The sequence below is a fragment of the Macaca fascicularis genome, chromosome 9 (assembly GCF_037993035.2).
Source record: "Macaca fascicularis isolate 582-1 chromosome 9, T2T-MFA8v1.1".
In the NCBI taxonomy this organism is placed as follows: domain Eukaryota; kingdom Metazoa; phylum Chordata; class Mammalia; order Primates; family Cercopithecidae; genus Macaca; species Macaca fascicularis.
In genome coordinates this window covers 32466881-32489975 of record NC_088383.1, presented here as the reverse complement: position 1 = coordinate 32489975, position 23095 = coordinate 32466881, and the positions used below count along the sequence as shown (strand labels likewise).

At 47.2% G+C, this 23095-nt stretch overlaps 1 long non-coding RNA gene across 1 annotated transcript; it reads left to right on the top strand.

Moving 5' to 3' along the window:
- The first annotated feature begins 7235 nt into the window (after positions 1-7235).
- LOC141407662 (uncharacterized) lies at positions 7236-14736 on the top strand. The gene is made up of 2 exons (XR_012417566.1): positions 7236-7357; positions 12181-14736. It is a non-coding gene; the product is annotated as an uncharacterized lncRNA (long non-coding RNA).
- Positions 14737-23095: the final 8359 nt, after the last annotated feature.

Below are 23095 nucleotides of genomic sequence, written 5' to 3'. Positions count from 1 at the left end.
CTTGGTTTCACCCTAACGTCCTACAAACACAAACTCCCTGCCTCTGCCATCGGAAGCATGGAGCGCAGCTCGAGGGAAACCCGTCTGTCTATAGACGTGAGGTGGCGTGTTGTTCCCACATCCATGCCTAGCCTGTCCAGAATTCCTTCCTTTCATCCCTTGAACTCTTCTCCACCCTGCAAATTCCCCATTCTCCATTCACATCTGGTGGGTTCCATACTCATGCCCTTAACTGCTTTTGCCTCATTAAGTCCTAGAATAAAGGGCCTTTCAGATGTGAGGGTGAGTCCAGTCCTGGAGGAGAGGCCTCCAGTTCAGGGCCTGACTGCCCAGCAAACCCAGCCTGGCTCTGGCCTTCGTGTAGGTGTTGGTTTGTGGGGCAGCCTGGAGGGTCCAAGGAAAAATGAATTCATCTGTAATCAGGAAACCAGAATGAAGGTGAAGGTAAAGTGGAGAGGAGCTAGTTCAGGTCGGTATCTGCAGCAGTAGAGGCTGGTTTGAGATTTGTCCCAAGCTCAATAATAACTCTAGACAAGACACCAAAATCATTTGGAGAGCTGTTTTTCCCTGTCAGTTTATGACTGGCCACATCTGGCCAAGAAAAAGGTGGAGGAAGCTTGCCAGGAATGACTTCCAGGCGCGCAAGGCTGAGTCTGAATTGAGGCCGACCAGAAATTGCAATTAGCGTGGAAATAAAGATCTTTTCAGAAAAGAAAATGGCCCTGGCACTTGTGTTTTATTGTCTCTCTCATCCCCTGGCACCCGCCCAGACAGCCCTGAGACAGCCTCTTGGCTCACAGACTCGTGAATACCCAGGCAGACCAAGAGGGAGCAGTTCCCATCCTCACCTGCTTCTGGAAGGTGCAGGCTGCCTGTGGTGGAGGGAAAGCCAGGCCCCCCAGAGCTCCTTAGCAGGGAGGAGGAAGATCTGCTCCCCTCAGAGGCTACATACATTCGCACAGTTTGTCGCAGACCCCCAGAGGCAAATCCTTAAGCCAAATTGTAGGGGGTTACAAAATGGTGTCCCTGGGAAACCGCCCTTTTTATGAGAACACATTAATTACATACAAAGTCAGTGCTCTCAGCAAGAAGGCTGAGAACCCTGAGCAAAGTCAGAGGACACAAATGTGTGGTGTTTTTTTTTTTTTTTTTTTTTCAAAAAAGAGGATGGGGTGTTATTCATTCTCATCCTAATTTTGTTTACAGAGTAGGGGTGGAAATGCATGCTAACCTGCATTCTGTTTATTTTAAAGCTACGGCAGCATTTGATAATTCAGCATCAGGGCATTAGCAGGGAGTGGACTAGAGGCTAAGTGCATGTGCAGTTTTCTTTTATCTCACAGCAGCTCCACACGGTGGGTATTAATATTACTCCCCTTCACAGGAGATGAACTGGAGGCTCAGAGAGGTTAAGTGACTTTCCCAAGGCTCATGAGTGGTAGCATGGGATTCAAACCAGGTGATTCTAAGCTGCAACCCAGCAGTTCTTTGTACGACCCCTTGTGAGGCCAGAGAAGCCTGAACGCAGGCAGGATGAAACCCAAGCCCCCAAGAGGGTCAGAAGAGGTAAAATAATTCCCTCAAGGTCATCTGCTATTAAGTGTCTGAGTCGGATTTGACTTCCTGGGACAGGACAGGGAAGTTTTGGGAATTCGGAAGGAGTCGAAAAATTTTGGATAATTAGGGTCTTCCAGGAGGGTACGAAGTGCGGGCAGCTGGGGGCCGATGTGCGCTTATGAGTGAGTGGGAGAGACGGGGTGGGCTGGCGATGGAACAAACAAGTTCCATTCTTCTGGTCAGTCCACAGTTGATGTTGACACTACCCTCGAGATATGTCTTCAGCCACCTTTTATCACCTCCATGGATGTAGCCAGCGACCACCAAACCTACCTAAGGTGACGGCTGTCTCCTGATAGCTCCGCCCACTTCCACCCTTGCCCTCTTTCCTTCCGGGCTGTCAGACTTTTGCATCCCTCTGCCAAACCCTCCAGGAGTCCCCGCTACCCGGATCCCACCCCACTGCATGAACTGCCTCTTGCTCCCTCCCACACCTGCCTGACCTCACTCCTTGACTCTGCTTCACTCTGCTCTTGCCCCAGGGCCCTTAGGCTTGCTGATCTCTCTGCCCGCAACGCTTCTTGTCTTCACTCAGGCACAGGCTGGGCCCATGGCAGTGGGTGATCAGAACTTACTAACATTACTGTCACTAAAGTTGGTATACACTCCCCCACTGCTAATGAGACTGGCTTTAAAATTTAAAAACAAAAAATAACTTCAGTAAGGCATTTCCTGGCCTCTTTATTGAAAATTTCAACCACCCCTGACATCTCCTATCTCCCTTCTGTTTTCTTTTCCCCCTGGTGTGGCCCCTAACTTACACTTAATTACTTATCTCATTCACCTGCTATCTCCCCAGCTAGAATGCGAGCTCCATGAGGGTAGGGGTTTTTGTCTGTGTGGTTTGGTTGGTTTCTTCCATCCCAGTGCTTAGAACAGTGCCTGGGACACATCATGAAGCTAATAAATATTTGTTGAACAAATGAATGAATGCAGGAAACACCACAATTTAGTTCATGTCACGGGAAGGAGCTAGAATCTTCTGATAGGACAGGAGGCGGGGAGCAGGAGGGTTGTGGAAGGTGGGATTAAGGAGGCTGTGATGGTGATGAGGGCAGCGACCCAGGAGTTAAAAGTGGACGTCCTGGAAGCTGGTGTGTATGGGAGACCACCCCCCACATCTCTCACTCCACTTCTCTGTCACACGTTGGGGACACTCACAGAATGCCTTCCTGTAGGTCCTTGAACACAATGAGATGCCAGAGATGGCAGCGTTTAAAACGGACAGCTGGGATGAAATGGCCCAGTCTTAAGTAACAAGAGGCCGAGAGAAAGCCACGGCACCAGGGCAGGAGCTGTCCCCTCCTCTGTTAGGTCTGCCCCAGTCCCTGGCACCCAGTAGGAGTGTCATCTGAGAGCTGCCAGGAGAGACCCAAGGGGCCGTTGGCAGAGCCAGACCCTCTCCTGCTGGCCCAGCACAGAGAGACAGCAAAGCCAGAAGGCCATGGGGTGGGGCAGGAAGGACTCCTGACCAGGCCACAAAGCAAACGGCACAAATTCCCGGGATGCCAGCCCAGCAGGAGAGTCCCTGGTGCTCTTCCAGCTCTCCACAGCAGTTTGAAAAGCCCAGGCTTCTCATTTCCAGATTAGGGGCTGCTGGGACCTGGAGTGAGACAGGCCTGGGGGGAGTCCAGACTCCACCTTTACTGTCTGTGATTTCGAGCAGGTCTCTCTCCTACAAAACGTGAAACATGCAGTCAAATGTGACCAGGTGACTGTGAGGGTTCAGTGAGGCAATGCACAGTGAGGCTTGGCATGCAGGTGCACAGTCAGCCCTGACACACTCTTATTTTCTTTGCTGTCAGGGTCACATTCAGGAACAGGAATGGGGTTTAATAGAGCTCTTGAGAAAGCAAGAATGAAATAGGAAATCTGGAAACCTGGGCCCAGGCTCCAGCGCTGGCTGATTAAAGGTCTGGGCAAGTTTATGCCACGTCTCACCCCTGCGGTCTCTGTACAGGTAAACAGAGGGGCTTGCATTCCATGACCCCTAAAGTGCCTTCTGGCTTCAATATTCTGTGATTTGTGACTCTGAGCAAACATCATTTTTTTTACTGGGCTCTGTTAAATGCAGGAACCAGGGCCGGCTCAAGCCTATAATCCCAGCACTTTGGGATACCAAGGCAGGCGGATCACTTAAAGTCTGGAATTCGAGACCAGTCTGGCCAACACGGTGAAACCCCGTCTCTACTAAAAATACAAAAATTATCTGGGCGTGGTGGCGGGCATCTGTAATCCCAGCTATTTGGGAGGCTAAAGCAGGAGAATCGCTTGAACCCAGGAGGGGGAGTTTGCAGTGAGCTAAGATTGCACCACTGCATTCCAGCCTGGGTAACAGAGAAAGACTCTGTCTCAAAAAAAAAAAAAAAAAAAAAGGGAACCAGGAGGCCAGGACCTATCAGAGGTTCACAAAGGAGATTCTCAGAGGTTTTCTGCGTAGACTTGGCAGCTGCTTGTGAGTTAACAGACTGTGCCCTCTGAGGAACCATGCTGATATTCTGATTATCACCATGATCCGCTCATCAGACCCGACCTGTCTATGAAAGTAGGGACATCCTCACACAGTGGCAAGCTGGTCAGTGATTCTGAAACCCAGCTGTGCCCCAAGTCCCCAGGGGCTGCAAGCACAGATTCTCAGACCACCTCATCCCTATTGGTTTAGAATCTCTAAGGGTGTGCTCAGGAGTCAGTATTTTTGTTGTTGTTTAGAGACAGTGTCTTTCTCTGTCATCCAGGCTGGAGTGCAGTGGCATGATCATGGCTCACTGCGGCCTTGAACTTCTGGGCTGAAGTGATCTTCCTGCCTCTGCCTTCCAAGTAGCTAGGACTACAGACACTGGCTACCACGCCCAGCTAATGTGTTTTAGATTTTGTAGAGATGAAATCTCACTATGTTTCTCAGGCTGGTCTAAAACTGGCCTCAAGCGATCCTCCCGCCTGGGCCTCCCAAAGCGCGGGGACTACAGGCGAGATCCACTGCACCTGGTTAGGAGTCAGCATCATTATCAATCTCCCAGGTGATGCCGTCAGCTGTAAGGATGCACTTTCGGGATGCTCCAATAGCGCAGGCTCCACATGGACAGGGAGGATGCTTTGCTCTCCTGAGTGTCTTAGTTGCATGGTAGAAATCGCCCCTCGAAGGGGACACCTTTGAGTGAAAGCATCCCCAGCTGCCATGCTCTGCCCTGTCAGGCGAGAGAGCGCTGTGAATCAGGCATTGGGAATTTGCTTCTCAGGGGCTAGAGAAGTGGCACCTTGAAGGCCTGCAACACCCGATTGGGCCAAAGGAGGAGTAGAAAGAATGGGAGGGCTTTGTTCATCGGTTGGGGCTGCATAGCAAAGCCCCACAGACGGAAATGTGTGTCCTCACAGTTCTAGAGGCTGGAAGTCCAAGATCAAGGCAGGCAAGGTTAGTTTCTCCCGAGGCCTCCCTCCTTGGCTGGTAGATGGCTGTCTTCCTCTGACGTTTTCACGTGGTCTTCCCTCTGTGCATGTCTGTCCCTTAATCTGTTCTGAGGATACCAGTCCTATTGCGTGAGGGCCACCCTGGTGACCTCATTTAACCTTCCTTACCTCTTTAATGGCTCTGTCTCCCAACATAGTCACATCCTGAGGTCCTAGAGGTTAGGACTTCAGCACATGAATTTTGGGAGGACCCAATGCAGCCCCTAGCAGGGACACACAGGGCATGGTGGAGAAGGGGAAGGGATGTGAGGCTGAAGGGAGAAGTGGGGCAATGTCACACCTGCTTCTTCTGCTCCAGGCCTTTCCCAGGCTGGCCTGGCCTCTGCTCTGCACCAGCCTCTGAGGGCTCACCACCACCATTGCACTTGGGAGATAGAATGGGATTTTCCAAAGCCCTTTCCTAGTTCTTACTTCACTTGTTCTTTACAACCATCCTATAAGGCAGGCCAGCAGGGCAGGGCAGGGATCTAGTGTTATTTTGTGGAAAAACAAGAGTGTAAAGAAGTGAGCAGCACATCTGTGAACACCATGGTTGGCACCAGGTTTCATGACCCCCAGAACAGTGCTCTTTCCATGGCCACACAGAGCACCTGCTGCACATAAGATGTGCTTTTCTTTGGCTTCCATGGACTGGGGGTGCAGTGTCCCAGGAGGGCTAAGAGGTCCAAGTGAGAGTTGCCGAGGGGGTGACAAGGGGTGATGCAAAGAGATTCCATTGCTTTTTTAAAAAAATGTATCTCTCACATTCTACCCTGAAATGGAACTCCTGGGAGAATAAAGCCCATTTTGTGTATTTAGCTAAGTGTTTCTCCTTTTTCTCCCTATTAAAAGCATGGGACTTGCCTAAGTCATGAAAAATACATGTTCCATTTGCTTTGATGCAGAGGGTGAGAAGATGGAAGAGCCAAGGAGACCAGGCTAGTCATGTTAGGCTGTGCTTCTGGAGCCCCAGAGGCTGATGACTGAGTTGATAATTAGCAGAAGATCTGGAGGATTCCATTCACTCCACACACAACAAGTGATCACTGTGCTAGCCCGCAAACCAGATACAGCTCTGCTGCCACTTCGTGCAACCTGAGGGGAGACAGTTAAATAAATGGATGATGACATGATGGTGTAGAAAGGCAAGAAAGCGAGAGGTACATTGAGGTCCTCAATAATGGCCCGATAAAGGGGTCAGGAGGCAGGGAGGACAGGAAGGAGTCGAGGTCTAAGGAAAGAGTTGGGCTGAAGAGTAATGGTCGCACCTAGCTAGGTCACACGTGTGTGTGTGTGTGTGTGTGTGCATGCACAAACATGCATGAGCACACATGAGCATGCAGAAGCATGCACTGGCTCTTGTGATGCACAGCACCTGTCTCGGTCTGCATTCTCTGTATTCCTTGGAGCCTGAGCCATGCAGGTGGAAGCTCTGGGAGAGTCACAGAATTTGCAGCCAGGGCTGGCAGTTCTCAGGGGCCTGCATGCTGCAAGCAGCTGATGACCAGTGGGAGAAGATGCAAGGGAGAGAGGCTGCCGCCCTGAGGGAAGGCTGTTTGGTGACCACCTATAAGACAAGCTCAACTGCCTAGGAGTTCTCCTGGTGAGTCTCTAGATCTCAGGAAGGGTGGGAAGGAAGATTAAAGCCTAATCTGCAAAATACCAGAAATGGGATGCAAGTGGGCAGACAGTGATTACAAACCGCAGGACCCCACTGTGCTGCTGACAGTGGGGAGGATCTAAGACGGGGCCAATGACCCTCTTGTCACCCTGTGATTGTACTCTGACTTGGGGACTTCCCAAAGGAACATCCTTGGACTGCTTAGGCCAGCAGGACTGTACGTTCTTGTAGACATGACGTGGGTCCACTAGTCACCAGGTATAAAGTCCCCTCCATTACTGGGCCTAGAGGTCACTTTTGTTGCTGCCTGTCCACCTGCCCAGCTTCCCTAAGATCACTGCTTTCATATCCCGGACACAATCAACAACGTTCCTGGAGAAAAGAAAAAAGTCCCAGATTGCCTAAGAGTTGTGGGTGACATCAATGTTTGGACCCCCTTAGTCAGCTTATAAACTGTTCTTCTGCAAAGCCAAGGGCCAGAACTGCTAGTTTATTTTTAAATCCTTATGCTAATCATGGGGTGATGACAGTTTCTTTTTTTCTTTTTCATTCTAGAGACAAGGTGTCGCTCTGCCACCAGGCTGGAGTTCAGTGGTGCAATCACGGCTCACTGCAGCCTGGAACTCTTGGGCTCAAGGGATCCTCCCACCTCAGCCTCCCGAACTGGGACTACAGGTATGCACCACCACATCTGCCTACTTTTTTTTTTTAAAAATAGAAATGGAGTCTCCCTACATTGCCAAGGCTGGTCTCTAGCTCCTGGCCTCAAGTGATCCTCCTGCCTTAGTCTCCCAAAGTGCTGGGATTACAGGCATGAGCCACTGCACCTGAACCTGGCTTGACAATTTCTCTTTCTTTCTCTTTCTTTCTTTCTTTCTTTCTTTCTTTCCTTCTTTCTTTCTTTCTTTCTTTCTTTCTTTCTTTCTTTCTTTCTTTCTTTCTTTCTTCCTTCCTTCCTTCCTTCCTTCCTTTCTCTTTCTTTCTTTCTTTTTCTTTCTTTCTTTCTCTTTCTTTCTTTCTTTCTTTCTTTTTCTTTCTTTCTTTCCTTCTTTCTTTCTCTTTCTTTCTTTCTTTCTTTCTTTCTTTCTTTCTTTCTTTCTTTCTTTCTTTCTTTCTTTCTTTCTTTCTTTCTTTCTTTCTTTCTTTCTTTTTCTTTCTCTTTCTTTTCTTCTTTCTTTCTTTCTTTCTAACCAGGCTCCCAGAAATAGTGTTGGATCCTTGAGACAGTCCATCACCCTAACTCCAATTTCTATAGCTCATAGGATTGAAAGGAGCAATGGCTCAGAGAAGAGAAAAACAGATGGGGTGGAGGGGCTGTTTCTACAGGAGCCACCCGGTAGGCTCCAGGCTCGTGATTTAGTGAGAAGGCGAGTTCTCTCGCTCATCGGTACCTCCCTCCCCAAGGCGGGCACCGGGCCTACAGAGCTTCAGCCCATCTATCCTCCCAACATTGGATGGGGGAGGTCAGAGGAGGCTGGAGAAGCAAAGAGGTGTCCTCCCCTGAGCTGACTGGGGCCGAGCTGCTGCCCAGGGCCGGGGCTCCACATGTCAGGGAAGGGCCTGTAGGCCCGGAGTGGGGTTCAGCAGGGGAGCCTGGACCGGCTGCATGGGCGGCAGTGCAAGCCTGGCTGGCAGCCAGCAGACAGCTTTGTTTTTCCGTGGCAGTTTGCTTGTGATACTTCTTTCCTGAGACGCCAGCTGACAGGGGGAGGGGAGAGGAGACAGACGTTGAAAGGGACAGGCTGTGGCCACCTCTGAGAGTGGGAGCCAGTGCTTGGCAAAGCTGCAGGGTAGGGGCTGTCCTGCCACCCCCGCTCTGTCTCTTCTTGCATCCGCCCTTCAGATCTCGTGGCCAGGGCAGCAGATGTCTTGCTGGAATCTCCATCGAGACCCCCTTCCCCAGATCGGCCTCCCCTCTCCCCTGAAGCCCAGCCGGGCTGAGAGGTGGCCTGCCAGCTGTTAGGCTCCTGCAGGCACTGGCCCGGCCCTGCTGTGTGTGTGCCAGGCGCCAGGTGCCAGGCAGGGGGTGCCGGCCCTGGAGCTTGTGGTGGAGGGGCTGGATGTGCAGCAGGCTGGGCACCAGGGGTGTTGGGGAAAAGGGTCTGCTCAAGGGGCTGTAGGTTGTTGGGACAAAGAGCAGAAGCTGCTTCTAGATTCAGATCTGGAGTGTCCAGGTTTCCTATTGGCAACAGCTCAAAAATGGACAAAACACCAGGCTGATGGGATAGAGTCTTGCCCTGAACCTGGGATTCACATAATTCAGTTTTTACTTGGAAAAATGGTCTCCCACTGTGGTCTCTTTTCCAGGCTTCAGAGACTTTCCCAGGGCAAGGGGGACGTCAGCAGAGGGGCATAAGTGCCAGGAGACATTTCTCAGACTATTTGGGCAAAACCTCCTCTGAAGCGAGCCCCAGCTTCTGCCGGGAGCCCCAGCAGAGGTGATGGGCTCAGCTGAATAAGTGACTGGGACCTTCCCTGGCTTTGGGCCTCATGTGGGACTGCCCACCACCCATGGACCCGCCTTGGAAGCCATTTAGACACCTTCACCACAGTGGGGAGAGCAGCTGCTGGCTATGAGGTCACCATAGTGACTGGTGACAGCCGGCATCCTCAGGCCTGGCCTGGCAGGGCCCCCGGGAGCAGAGGGGCTGCAGGTCACACCCTGCCCACTGGCTGCCTCGGGGCATCCTGTGACAATCGATCTCCCCCTGGCAGTCCCAGTTCAAAAGCAGGGCTCCAAGCAGAGGCAAATGCTGTCAAAGCGCCTCTCCAGGAGAGCTCTAAGGCATTCCAGACTTAAACTATTGTCACTGTAAATAAAATCGAACTCATTACTCGTGAGATAATAAAAATCATGATGTTAGAAAAAACCTAGCCTAGTCAAAATATCTTAATTCTCCACTTGAATGTCCCCAGACCTTGTGGTTCATGCCTTTATCCAGTCTTTCTGATATCTTGCTGAAATCTCTTTTAAGATTATTTACTTCCATTTCTCTGAGGTGCAGGATGACCGATAACCTTGGTTCTCAAAAATCCTCAGCTATTTTAAGGCCAATTAAGCCTTCTCTTCTTTAAGCTAAGCAACTTCAATTACTTTAGCTAGTGCTTTTTTTTGTTTGTTTTTTTTCAGACAGAGTTTCGCTCTTTGTTGCCCAGGCTGGAGTACGGTGGTGTGATCTCGGCTCACTGCAACCTCCGCCTCTTGGGTTTAAGCGATTCTCCTGTCTCAGTCTCCTAAGTAGCTGGAATTACAGGCGCGCACCATCATGCCCGGATAATTTTTGTATTTTTAATAGAGACGGGATTTTACCATGTTGGCCAGCCTGGTCTCAAACTCCTGACCTCAGGTGATCCGCCCATCTTGGCCTCCCAAAGTGCTGGGATTACAGGCGTGAGCCACCATGCCTGGCCTAGCTAGTGCTTTTTAATGACCAAACATCTTTTCATTTTGTGTTTTAATGACCTTGGTATATCTGCTCAATACATGAACTTCAACTGACTTATTCTGCTCTTAGAAGTTCACTTGCCGATAAAGAAAAGGTAGAAGGAACAAAGAATTTGAGGAAAGGGTAGAAAGTTATATGACCATTTATCAAGATGACAGGACCAGCCACCCAAGTTTTAATAAAAATGTGTTACTTTTAAGGTTTTTTTTTTTTGGAGAGCTATTTTTTTTTTAATCTCTTTAATCATCTCTATTGCCCATCTCTGAATCCCTTCAATTTTCAATGTTTTTAAAAAGGACGTGGCTGGGCACGGTGTCTCATGCCTGTAATCGTACCGCTTTGGGAGGCCAAGGCAGGTGGATCACCTGATATCAGGAGTTTGAGACCAGCCTGACCAACATGGAGAAATCCCGTCTCTACTAAAAATACAAAATTAACTGGGCATGGTGGCACATGCCTGTAGTCCCAGCTACTCAGGAGGCTGAGACAAGAGAATCACTTGAACCCAGGCCGTGGAGGTGGTAGTGAGCTGGGATCGTGGCAGCCTGGGTAACAAAAGCGAAACTCCATCTTAAAAAAAAAAAAAAAAAAGACATTAGTCAAAACTACCCATTATTCTAATCAGGGCTTGAGTTGCTACATTGTATCAGAGAAGAATTACTTTCCAATCTCTAAGTCACACAAGTATACTTTGTTATAGTCCAGTTATCAGCTCATTTTGTTTCTTTGCTTCTAACAACACTAACTTGCTATTTCATATTGAGGTTGTGGTTGGCGAGGGCCCCTGAATTTTTGTTTTTGTTTTGTTTTCTGTGCCAGTGCCTGACTACCAAGTATCTTGATATTAGTATGAGCTCCCTGCCATTTCTTTTAGAACTTTGTCATTGAAGCATAATAAACATGTATATAAGATAACCCGTAAGTATACAAGTTGATACATTTTCACAAGCAGAAAATGCCTGTGGAACCACCATTCAGATTAAGCAACTTTATATTATCAACAGCCCAGAAGCCCCTCTGATGTCCCCCTTTACCATCCTTGCCCCACCCTGCTGAGGTTAACCACTATCCCGATTGCTAACAGCATAGATTAATTTTGCATGCTTTTCTTCTTTATAATAATTTAATCACATAGTGTGTACTATTTAGTGTCTGGTTCCTTCAAATTGCCATTCATTTCCACTTTCTCTTCTTATACTTAGCCTTTTCATAAGCAGGCCTTGAAGGATCTAGGGGCCTGAGAACCAAGGTGTTTCAACTCCAGACCCATCTGTTTTGACTATGGCTAAGTAGCACGGTCCCTATGACATGCCAGATCTCTGAGTTCGAATTTTACTTGAACCATTTACTGGTTATGTTGTTCCTTTCACCCTTTGAAATCAACTACCTCCATCCTAGGTCAATTCATGTTCTTATATCAGGGTAACCTTAGAAGACTCTGTGTGTGTGTGTGTGTGTGTGTGTGTGTGTGTGTGTGTGTGACTGCTTTAGCCCCATGGGAAATTATTTCTGCTATTATGAGGGAAATGATTATGGCGAGTTGTGGTTATGTTAGGGAAGTCTTGATTTCAGGTGTTCAATTCAGCGTTTAATCCCCAGTTGTGGTTGGTGCCAATACGTTATAGGAGTGGCAGGTCTCAGAGGCAGGGGAATTATGTGTGCACAATGCCTCAGAGCGGTGTTTCCTGACCTTTTCCATAAGTGCCACTGTAAAACATGATCATATTTATATGGCAAACTGGCATAAGTAGAAGAGATATTTTTGTAGTAGTCGCTGATAACACATAAGACAATGTTCTACAACTACTAAATCTTTATATTTGTGTATTTACATCTGGATAGATATTATATGTAACATAACAGATGTATATTTAAATATATTTGCAAATGTATTTAATAGATATTTGTATTTAAGGAAGGTAAGCTTTTTCTTTTCTTTGTGTCATGTGCAATGCTGGACTTTTGTGTGCATGCCTATGTGAATAGAATTTCAAATTCAAACTAATTTATTTTGCATCAAGTATTTCAGAATAAATAACTTTTCATTTTCAGAATACACACACATTGTCAGAGGAGTGCTTCATCAACTATCTTGGACGTCACCAAAGGGCACATCACTCAAAATCACAACAGAAATCTCCCATCTGTGTGAAGACAGAGGTAGAGCTGGGCCTGCCAGGAGCCCCTGCCTGCTCCCGACTGGTTTTTGGGCTGTGGGCCATGCTCCTTGGGCACATGGAACACAAGGTCCTCTAGCTGCTTGTGGGCTTCTTGTCCATGTACAGCAGCTGCAGACTTTGTGGCTGGCTGCTGAAGCCCATGGCCAGGTGGCGGAGACAGAGCAACAGGTGGGGGCGGCTGCACATTGTGCATGCTGCCTGCAGGACCCTGGACCATGCCTGCAGACCCCATGCTCCCTGGCTGCCCTCCCAGGAGCATTAAGTGAGGCTTCCCCAGCTGCTCCAGGCCCTGCTCAGCTGCCCTGAAGGATGAGGGGATCATCGTGCATGGCATGCCTGCAACTCATTTGCAGGTTTCTAGTTTGCTCACCATTCAAAACTTTCTCCTAAGATGTTTAGTGACTGAGACCAAATGCTCTAGAAACTTCCATGAAGCAAGCTCATGTGTGAGCCAGTTGAGACTAGGAGAGCCTTGTTGGACGACTTCCTGATTATCTAGTCAGAAGGCTGGTGAGAAGGTGTCTGCATGTATGTGGGGCTGAAGACCTTTACACGGGATGCAGAAGGGTGACTCACAGATTCAGGAAATATGAATCAGGCCTGCTGAGAACCCATGAGGACTGGCAGTAGTGAGAGAAGAGTTCCACTCTAAATTCAGCTGGACCACGCCAGGCTGTATCAGAGAGGTCTGTCATAGGCAATTCAAATGGAGCAATTGAGAAGAGTTTTTAAAATATTTAATTCTTTTTTTTTAGAGACAGGGTCTTGCTCTGTTACCCAGGCTGGAGTGCAGTGGTGTGATCATAGCTCATTGCACCCTAAAACTCCTGGACCGAAGCAATCTTCCTGCCTCAGCCTCCCAAATAGCTGGGACTTCAGGTGTGTACCACTACGCCCAGCTAATTTTTAAGTTTTTTGGTAGAGAAGGGGTCTTGCTGTGTTGCCCAGGCTGGTCTTGAACTCCTTAAGTGGTCCACCTAGCTTGGCATCCCAAAGTGCTGGGATTACAGGCATGAGCCACCATGCCTGGCCAAGCAGAGTTTAATTAAGAAATTATTGACAAGAGTTTGCAGAGTTAAGGAAAGTCAAAAAAAGTTAATTAAGGAAGCACCACAGGAGGAGGGAGACATTACTCCCTCTAGGCTTGGAGAGAAGGAGCGAGGGGCGGGAGCAGGTATCAGAACCTGGGAAAAGAAACTCTGTGTGGTGGAAGCTGTAATCTTTGGTACAGTGTTGAGGCCACTGGCAACCTCCAATCCAGTGGGAAGGAGCAGGTGGAAAAAATGCTACAACTCGCTGTCCTCCTGCCTCCAGTTTCCTGCCAGTGCCTTCCTCTGGCCAAATCCATGTAGCTGCTGAAGACCACGGCACCCACTGGTGCAGTCTGCAAAGGCCTGCCTGTGGGACATAGAGTAGAGAGTGGAAAAAAGAGACCACCCCACACTTCACCATCCACAGAATGATGGCAGGTCACTAACATCATGCTCTCATCTCAAACCTAAAATGTTAGCCACGATGCTCTTCATGCGAGGTTTTGGGGTGAAAGTGAAGAAAGAACATCAAGTAATTAACATAGAAGCTGCTACAATGCCCACTTCTATACCTGCTTCTGAGACCCTAGTTAATCATAGTGGCTTCCTCCTCTTATTGCCTATTACCGATTTCCCTATTCTCTGATAGTACTTCAACAGATCAGTGTTCTTTATCTTTATTCCTTCATGATCAGCATCCTTGGTGGTCCTGCTGTTATTACGTTGTCTCAATTTTCCACTGAACAGTGAATTAATACTAAGCACTGGCCTGTAAATTCCTGGATTCTGCATAAAGTCTTCCCTTCTCTCATTGTATAGTGAGTGGCAAGCAAGTTCCTCCTTTGTAATGATATCAGATACCTTGATCAGCAGTGTGAGTCCCATTTCTGCCTGTTGGATCAGTAGAAAGCGAACCTGAAATGGTTAGAAGGCAGTCTCAGCTTCCCATTTAATAGAACCTTGGTCATGTTCCCTTGTTCTTTCCTTGTGCCCAAATACTGCAAACCCACTGAACTCAAGGTTGCAAGGATCAGAAGCAAACACCTCCTAAGAGGATGCAATATGTTGGGCATGGTGGCTTATGCCTGCAATCCCAGCACTTTGGGAGGCTGAGGCAGGAGGATCACTTGAAGCCAGGAGTTTGAGACCAGCCAGGGCAATGTGGCGAGATCCCCATCTCTACGAAACATACAGAAAATTAGTTGGGCATGGTGGTGTGTGCCTGTAGTCCCAGGTACCTGGGAGGCTGAGGTGGGAGGATCACCTGAGCCTGGGAAGTTGAGGCTGCAATGAGCTGTGATCACGCCACTGCACCACTGCATTCCAGTCTGGGTGACAGAGGGAGACCCTGTCTCAAAAAATTAAAATTAAAAATAAACTCTGTGCTGTACCTTTTCTCTAAGTCTTAAGATGAGTTTCCTGATCACAGGCAAAGTGATCTATAGTGAAGAATAAGGCATTCTATAGCAATAGTGTTGGTGGAGTGTTATGAACAGGGAAACCAAAAACATGTAGAATATAGATCTATTCATATCAGGACCCATCACTGCCACACTATGTTGGAAGGGATTTACTATTAGCAATCTACCACCAGACTGATGGTGACTTCAGCTCAGCAAATAATACAGACCAACCCTGACTTAGGATGGTTCAACTTACCGACTTTTACAACGGTGCAAAAGTGACACACATTCAGTAGGCTCTGTACTTCAATTTTTGAATTTTGATCTTTTCCTGGGCTAGCAATATGTGGTACAATACTCTTCTGTGATGTTGGGCAGAGGCAGCAGCCGCAGCTCCTGGTCAGCCAAGTGATCACAACGGCCAAAAAACAACACTTTACAGTGCACTGTGTGGCCAGATGACTTTGCCCAATGACAAGCCAATGTAAGTGTTCTGAGCATGGCAAAGGTGGGCTAGGCTACACTATGATGTTTGGTAGGTTAGGTGTATTAAACACATTTTCAACTTATGATATTTTCAACTTGCAGTGGGCTTATGGGGACACAACCAGGTCGTATGTCTAGGAGCACTGATGCCATATGGGGAACTCAGCACTGACTTCTGCTATTGGCTGCACATTGTTAAAACAATCACAGTCTTCATCCCAGAGAAGAGGTGGAACAAGCCACCTCATACATGGTCTCAATGATTAAGTCCAGGGACGCCCTCTGGTAGGCACTCGTGTAGGACACAAATGTCTTCACAATCTATGTCTAGATAGTGAAGTCTACTCACATACCCTTCACCAGACCTCCTTGTCACCAGTATTCCAGTCTTGTTCTTCAGTCCTTGACCAGTTGGCCATCCCATTAGCATCTGCTCGTGAATCTGTGTAAATCTGTACTCCAGACCATTTCTCATTCCATCTGAAGTGAATAATCTGATATCCTTCCCAAAACGCTGCCCCCTGGGATGATTTTCCTTCACTACTCGCTTTCACAGCCACAGCTGAATAGGGATACAATGACACTGGCCATCTGCTCCTGGATGATGCTGTGTGTCTTTAAACCAGGCCTGGGGTTTTCTCTTCATTAAATAGTCATAGGGGATTCCTACAAAGCCGAAAATGTAAGTTGTGGGAGAGGCAAGTAAGTAATAGGGGCAGGTTCCAAGAGTCTGAGCTATCTGCTTGAATCAGGGTTTTCCAAGAAATGAAACCAACAGGACATGCATATATGTAGAAATATCTATTGTAAGGAATTGGCTCACTTGACTGTGAAGGCTTGGTGAGTCCAAAATGTGATGGTGGTAGGCCAGCAGACTCAGGAAAAGGTTGCAGTTTGAGTACAAAGACAGTCTGCTGGTGAATCCCCACTTGCTTGGGAAAGGTCGGCCTTTTGTTCTATTCAGGCCTCCAGCTGATTGGATGAGGCCCAGTCACATTATGGAGGGCAATCTGCTTTACTAAATCCACGGATTCGAACTTAATTCTCATCCAAAAACACCCTCACATAAACATCTGGAAAAATATTTGACTGAATATCTAGGCACTGTGGCCCAGTCAAGTTGACATATAAAATTAGTCAGCATACTGCTTATGCAATTTACTCCAGGCTGATTTTGTAAGTGAGATGGGTCATGATGGGTGGCCCTGGTCACAGAGTCGCTTGCTGTCCTGTTACCAGGGAGGAATTCAACCTGTCCGCCAGAGCCTAGTGGCAAGCAAGAAGCTGCGTTGCAAATATCAGCAAAAGAGGCCTTACACCCAAAGCCTTGGGATCTGCCAGTAATTTTGTTAGAGCCCTCCAGGAGATACTGATTACATTTTACATAGGTGTATTAGTCAGTTCTTACAATGCTATAGACACATGTCTGAGACTGGGTAATTTATGAGGAAAAGAGGTTTAATTGACTCACAGTTCTACAGGCTGTACAAGAAGCATGGTTGGGGGAGCCTCAGGAAATTACAGTCACGGCAGAAGAGTGAAGGGGAAGCAAGCACCTTCTTCACATGGTGGCAGGCAAGAGAAAGAGCCCAAAGAGCCCAGGGAAAAGTACTACATACATTTAAACAACCAAATATCATGAGAACTCACTCACTATCATGAGAACAGCAAGGGGAAAATCCATCCCCATGATCCAATCACCTCTCAGCAGGTCCCTCCCCCAACCCTGATCATTAAAATTGGACATGAGATTTGGGTGGGGACACAGAGTAAACCACATCAATAGGCTACATAAAAATGCTTCCTCTACCACTGGGTCTGCTTATTCATAGACATCAAGAGGCAGAGAAGCTTGCACCATAACCGGAGAATATTTTGGTCTCATATCCCTCATAACTGGCAGCTTAAATGCTCAGAGCAGCATGCCTGAGAATGGCATATGTTATCTCTAAAACCCACAGGTCCACCAAATGTTGTATCTCTTTTTTTTTGTGGTAGGAAGTATAAGATGTAACAATTCGTCACTCACTCTTAACATCTGCCAGGCCCCAGAATCCCTAGAAACATCACAATATGGAACCCCCTACACTTTCATGGGGTTTATCTTCCGTCTCCTGCATGCATGTATCTTACTAGGCCATCTAAAATATTTGCTACTTCCTGTTCACCACGTCCAATGAACACAATGTCACTAGTGAAATAGTGATGTTCTGTAAGAGATCAACATGTCAAGTTCTTGTGGACTATATCACAACAGAGAGCAGATAATCGATACAGCCCTGATATAAACCCTCGGGTGAATGTGTACTGTTGTCCTTGCCATATGAAGACAACCAGCTTCACTGGTGGAATTGGAAAAAAAGCATTTTCTAGAACTATAGCTGTGTACCAGGTGCCAGGGGCATTTTTGATTCGCTCTAGTAAAAATACTCATTTGAAATTGCAATTACAATTTGCATCACCAATGTGACTAAATTCTCTATAACCTACAGTAATTCTCTGTGATCCATCTGGCTTTTGTGCCAGTGAAACATATGAGTTAAATATTAATGTGGTAAGAATCACCACTCCTGCATCTTTTTTTTTTTTTTTTTTTTTTTTTTTTGAGACGGAGTCTCGCTCTGCCGCCCAGGCTGGAGTGCAGTGGCCGGATCTCAGCTCACTGCAAGCTCCGCCTCCAGGGTCCAGGCCATTCTCCTGCCTCAGCCTCCCGAGTAGTTGGGACTACAGGCGCCCGCCACCGCGCCCGGCTAGTTTTTTGTATTTTTTTTAGTAGAGACGGGGTTTCACCGTGTTAGCCAGGATGGTCTCGATCTCCTGACCTCGTGATCCGCCCGTCTCGGCCTCCCAAAGTGCTGGGATTACAGGCTTGAGCCACCGCGCCCAGCCTCCTGCATCTTTTAAGCATTTGATGACTGCACTAATCTCTGTAATTCCCCCCTGGTTATGATATTTCTTTGGATTCACTATCTTTTCAGTGTGAGAGGGGACAGTTCCACTTGGAAGTGAGCAGCTCCTACTTGGCCCCTCCTACCATTCCAGATAAAATTCTGCTTAATATATCTGTTACTATCATGCATTCTGGGCCTGGAAATGTAGCTGCAGTTTACATCCTCCATCCTATTGGACCCACTGTAAGACAGACTTGGGCCACTATTCTGTTTATCACCTGGTCTCCATGAACTCGCTGTGACTTGTGGGCTACAGTGGCAATTTGAGACTCTGGTGGTTAGCATGAGTTCAGAAATAGCATATAATAGTCCTTGGAAGGTCTAGATATTTCCCCTTCTCACTCTGCTAAATGACCTCCAGTCTTTCTGGAGGACTGGAGAAAGATTCACAGTATAGACGTATGGTCACATTGCAGGGCACTTGTGCGAAGACACTGTTCCTCCCTCTCCCAAAGTCAAGGGATTCTGGGTCTCTGGGTTTTGGGGTCTGAACACTGGGTAAATTCCCACTATGATTCTGCCCACCAGACTCAGAATTTTTTTGCTGTCATACCTCAAGCAGTACCATTAAGTCTACATATCTATTGCAATCCTAGGGACTCCATGATTAGTTAGCCAGTGCCCAAGATCCCTATAGGGTAAAATGCTCCAACTACCACATCCACATCAGTCCTGCAGCTCATTAGGGTAATTGTGTCCCATGTGCTTTTGAGACATCTGGCCTCTACTACTCTGGGATTCCTTTTTTCTTTTTTTCCATTATAATCAGGGAGCCTAATTCCATTGCAGCCTCTCCCAGTGTCATTTCCTGCTTACAGAAAACAGCCAAGAAGTGCTTTTCCAGGACGCCTGTGAACATTTCACTAATGGAATTCTTATGGTCTTTGAAGGGAGTGTCCTCTGGCCCTCCTGGGGAGTGTGGTTAAGGCGTGGTTAAGAATGCTTCACAGAATAGATCCTCTCCAACATTCCCAACTTGCCTTCAGTTTCCTTTTCTTCAGAATGCTAGAAAAGTCCTCATTAACTGCCAGCCACTGTCGAATGAGACTTCTGCTAGCCAACATAGCTATGAAGGCCACTCCCAGGTGCTCAAGCCAGCACAGTAAATCCTGAGTCTTGAGTGACTCCACCCATATCATTACATTCTCCTTGATCAAGTTTTGCATTTCATCCTTCTCCATCTAATACCCTTAGGACTCCCTTCCATACATGCTCTGCACACTCCTGCCAATTTTCCTGCAACTCTTCTGATGTACAGACTCCGCTTTGTCCTTCTCCATCCGGGATATACTGGGATGTAGCTCCCATTATGAGCCTGGAGGTAATGAGGGGTGTGGAAATGGGTCCGGTGGTTACTTGGGAGTCACATCTGTGTCTGCTTAAATGTCTTGATCTGTGAATCAGCATTTCACCTGTAAACTAAAGATAAAATTTCAGACCACCTGACCATCTAAATGGACCCCTCCTCTAGACCAAGGGCATTCCAAAGTTAACTGGAAAAACTCATTCAGGCCATGATACAAAGGGCGGGTCGGACATGCCTGATTACACCCTCTTCCCTTTGGAATTCAGGCAGAGCTGACCAGCATTAATATTAAAACAGATACCTTAAGACAGACAGAACAGACTTTAAGTCTGACCAAAAAAATTCTCTTCTATTGCTTCTAGGTCTTTAAACAATAGCCTAACTCTTTCAACCAATTGCCAATCAGAAAAATCTTTGAATCTACCTATGACCTGGAAGCCCCCACCTTGAGTTACCCTGCTTTTTCAGACTGAACAAATATACCTCTTACATGTATCGATTGATGTCTTGTGTCTTCCTAAAATGTATAAAACAAAGCTGTAGCTCTACCATCTTGGTTGGGCACATGTTCTCAGGATCTCCTGAGGGCTATGTCGTAGCCATTGGTCCCTCATACTTGGCTCAGAACAAATGTCTTAAAATATTTTACAGTTTGACTCTTTTCGTCAACTTACCATTCTCAGTCAGAGGAAAGCATAAGCAATCTGGTGGTGTTGAAAATTTAATTGGTGCTTCATGTCTGTCACCTTTATAATCAGTCCCTGGCCTTGAACCTTAGTCATATCTGTCCTACAGGAGATAAGAAATTTCTGTAAATCTACCGTTGAGCTCTCCACCCACGTTCTGAGTTAGGCATGCAGGACCTTCAGTGTGTTTGCGTATGGTCTCCAGGGCTGTCAGAAAAGCCATTCCACACTGTAGATCAGTATTATCCATTACCAGCATAGCCAAGCCACTTGTTCTGCCAACATCTTGCTATCCATCTACATTTTTCCAATGCCACTACTGGTGATAATTTGAGTAACTATGGTGCAACTGTAGTTTATAAATTATCTGCATTCAGGGAGGTGAAAGACTGTTTCAATTCCACCCTACAATTTCATTTGAGAGTTATTTTCCTCTGGGGCTATTCCTGGCTCCAATTACTTTGTCAGTTAGGGTTCCAGTGGGAAAGGGATGGCACATTGAATTAGTGTAATTAAAGAGGGTTTAACAAACAGATATTTCCTAGTTGTGAGCAGACTTAAGGGAAATCAGTAGGGTATGGCATAGCACCCTTGGGCTGGAAAGAGCTGGGTTGCTTCCTTATGTAGGTCTGAGTGGTTACCAGAGCCTGGAGAGGGAGCTATAGCTGTAGGAAGAGGGCCAGAGAAGAGAACCTCTGGTCTTGGGAAGGGGAATGCTGTTACTGCCAACCTTCAGCTCTACAGGGCAAATCCTCAGCTCTTTAGGACAAATGAATACCCCTAGCCTCATCCTTTTTCTGCCTTTCAGTTGCCTGTCAGTGAGTCCCAGTGGTTGAATCTAACCAGAAGCAACAGGACAAGGGACTGTTGATACAGTCTGAACGAGTCAGTCTCCTGTGTCTTCCAGAATGGATCTTGAGGAACTGATGGGGAATATTCAGCACAACACCCAATCTTTCAACTTTCTCTAGGTACCAAAGTTACTTAAGTTAGGGTAGGAAAAGGAAACAGTCTTTCACCTCCCTGAGAAAGAGAAACATTGCTCAGAAACAGTTATTGCAGTGGTTTCAGCCAAGGTCTTGAGGGCTCGTATAGATGAAAAAATACCCTAATAATTAAAAATCCTGTTGTTGTAAGGCTTTTGGGGAGTGGGGTCTTCTTTAGGCTCCCTGAAAACTGCTGCTGAGGTAAGGGAACTGGTGTGCTTTGGCTGTGTCCCCACTCAAATCTCATCTTGAATTCTCATGTGTTGTGGGAGAGACCCACTGGGAGGTAACTGAATCATGGGAGCAAGTCTTTCCTGTCCTGTTCTCATGACAGTGAATAAGTCTCACAAGATTTGATGGTTTCCAAAAGGGGAGTTTCTCTGCACAAGTTCTCTTCTCTTGTCTGCCACTATGTGAGATGTGCCTTTCACTTTCCACCTTGATTGTGAGGCCTCCTCAGTCATGTGGAACCATAAGTCAATTAAATCTCTTTCTTTGGTAAATTGCCCCGTCTCAGGTATGTCTTTATCAGCAGCATGAAAACTAACAGGTTGGAACAGTTTGGAGGGCTCAGAAGAAGGCAGGAAAATATGGGAAAGTTTGAAACTGCCTAGAGACTTGTTCAATGACTTTGCCCAAAATGCTGACGGTGATATGGACAATAAAGTCCAGGTTCAGGTGGTCTCAGATGGAAATGAGGAGCTTGTTGGGAACTGGAGCAAAGGTGACTCTTGTTATGTTTTAGCAAAGAGATTGGTGGCATTTTGCCCCTGTCCTAGAGATTTGTGGAACTTTGAACTTGAGAGAGATGATTTAGGGTATCTGGCAGACCAAATTTCTAAGCAGCAAAGCACTCAAGATGTGACTTGGGTGCTGTTACAGGCATTCAGTTTTATAAGGGAAGCAGAGTATAAAAGTTTAGAAAATTTGCAGCCTGATAGTGTGATAGAAAGGAAAATCCCATTTTCTGAGGAGAAATTCAAGCCAGCTGTAGAAATTTGCAAAAGTAATGAGGAGCTGAATGTTAATCCCCAAGACAATGGGGAAAATGTCTCCAGGGCATGTCAGAGGTCTTCAGGGCAGTCTCTCCCATCACAGGTCCAAAGGCCCAGGAGGAAAAAGTGGTTTCATGGGCCAGGCCTAGGTTCCCCATACTATGTGCAGCCTAAGGACTTGGTGCCCTGTGTCCCAGCCATTCCAGCTGTGGCTAAAAGGGACCAATGTGGAGCTCTGGCCATGGCTTCAGAGGGTACAAGCCTCTAGCCTTGGCAGCTTCCATGTGGTGTTGAGCCAGAGAGCACACAGAAGTCAAGAACTGAGATTTGGAAGCCTCCACCTTGGTTTCAGAGGATGTATGGAAATGCTTGGATGTCTAAGAAAAAGTTTGCTGTAGGGGCAGGGATCTCATGGAGAACTTCTGCTGGGGCAGTGCAGGAGGGAAATATGGGGTCAGAGCCCCCACACAGAGTCCCTACTGGGGCATTGCCTAGTGGAGCTGTGAGAAGAGGGCTACCATCCTCCAGACCCCAGAATGGTAGATCCACTGACAGCTTGCACCATGCGCCTGGAAAAGGTGCAGGCACCCAATGCCAGCCTGTGAAAGCAGCCGGGAGGGAGGTTGCACTCTGCTAAACCACAGGAGTGGAGCTGCCCAAGACCATGGGGACCCATCTCTTACATCAATATGACCTGGATGTGAGACATGGAGTCAAAGGAGATGATTTTGGAGCTTTAAGATTTGACCATTCTGCTGGATTTCAGACTTGCATGGGGCCTGTAGCCCCTTTGTTTTGGCCAATTTCTCATGTTTGGAATGGCTGTATTTACTCAATGCCTATACCCACATTGTATCTAGGAAGTAACTAACTTGCTTTTGATTTTACAGGTTCATAGGTGAACGGGACTTGCCTTGTCTTGGATGAGACTCTGGGCTGTGGA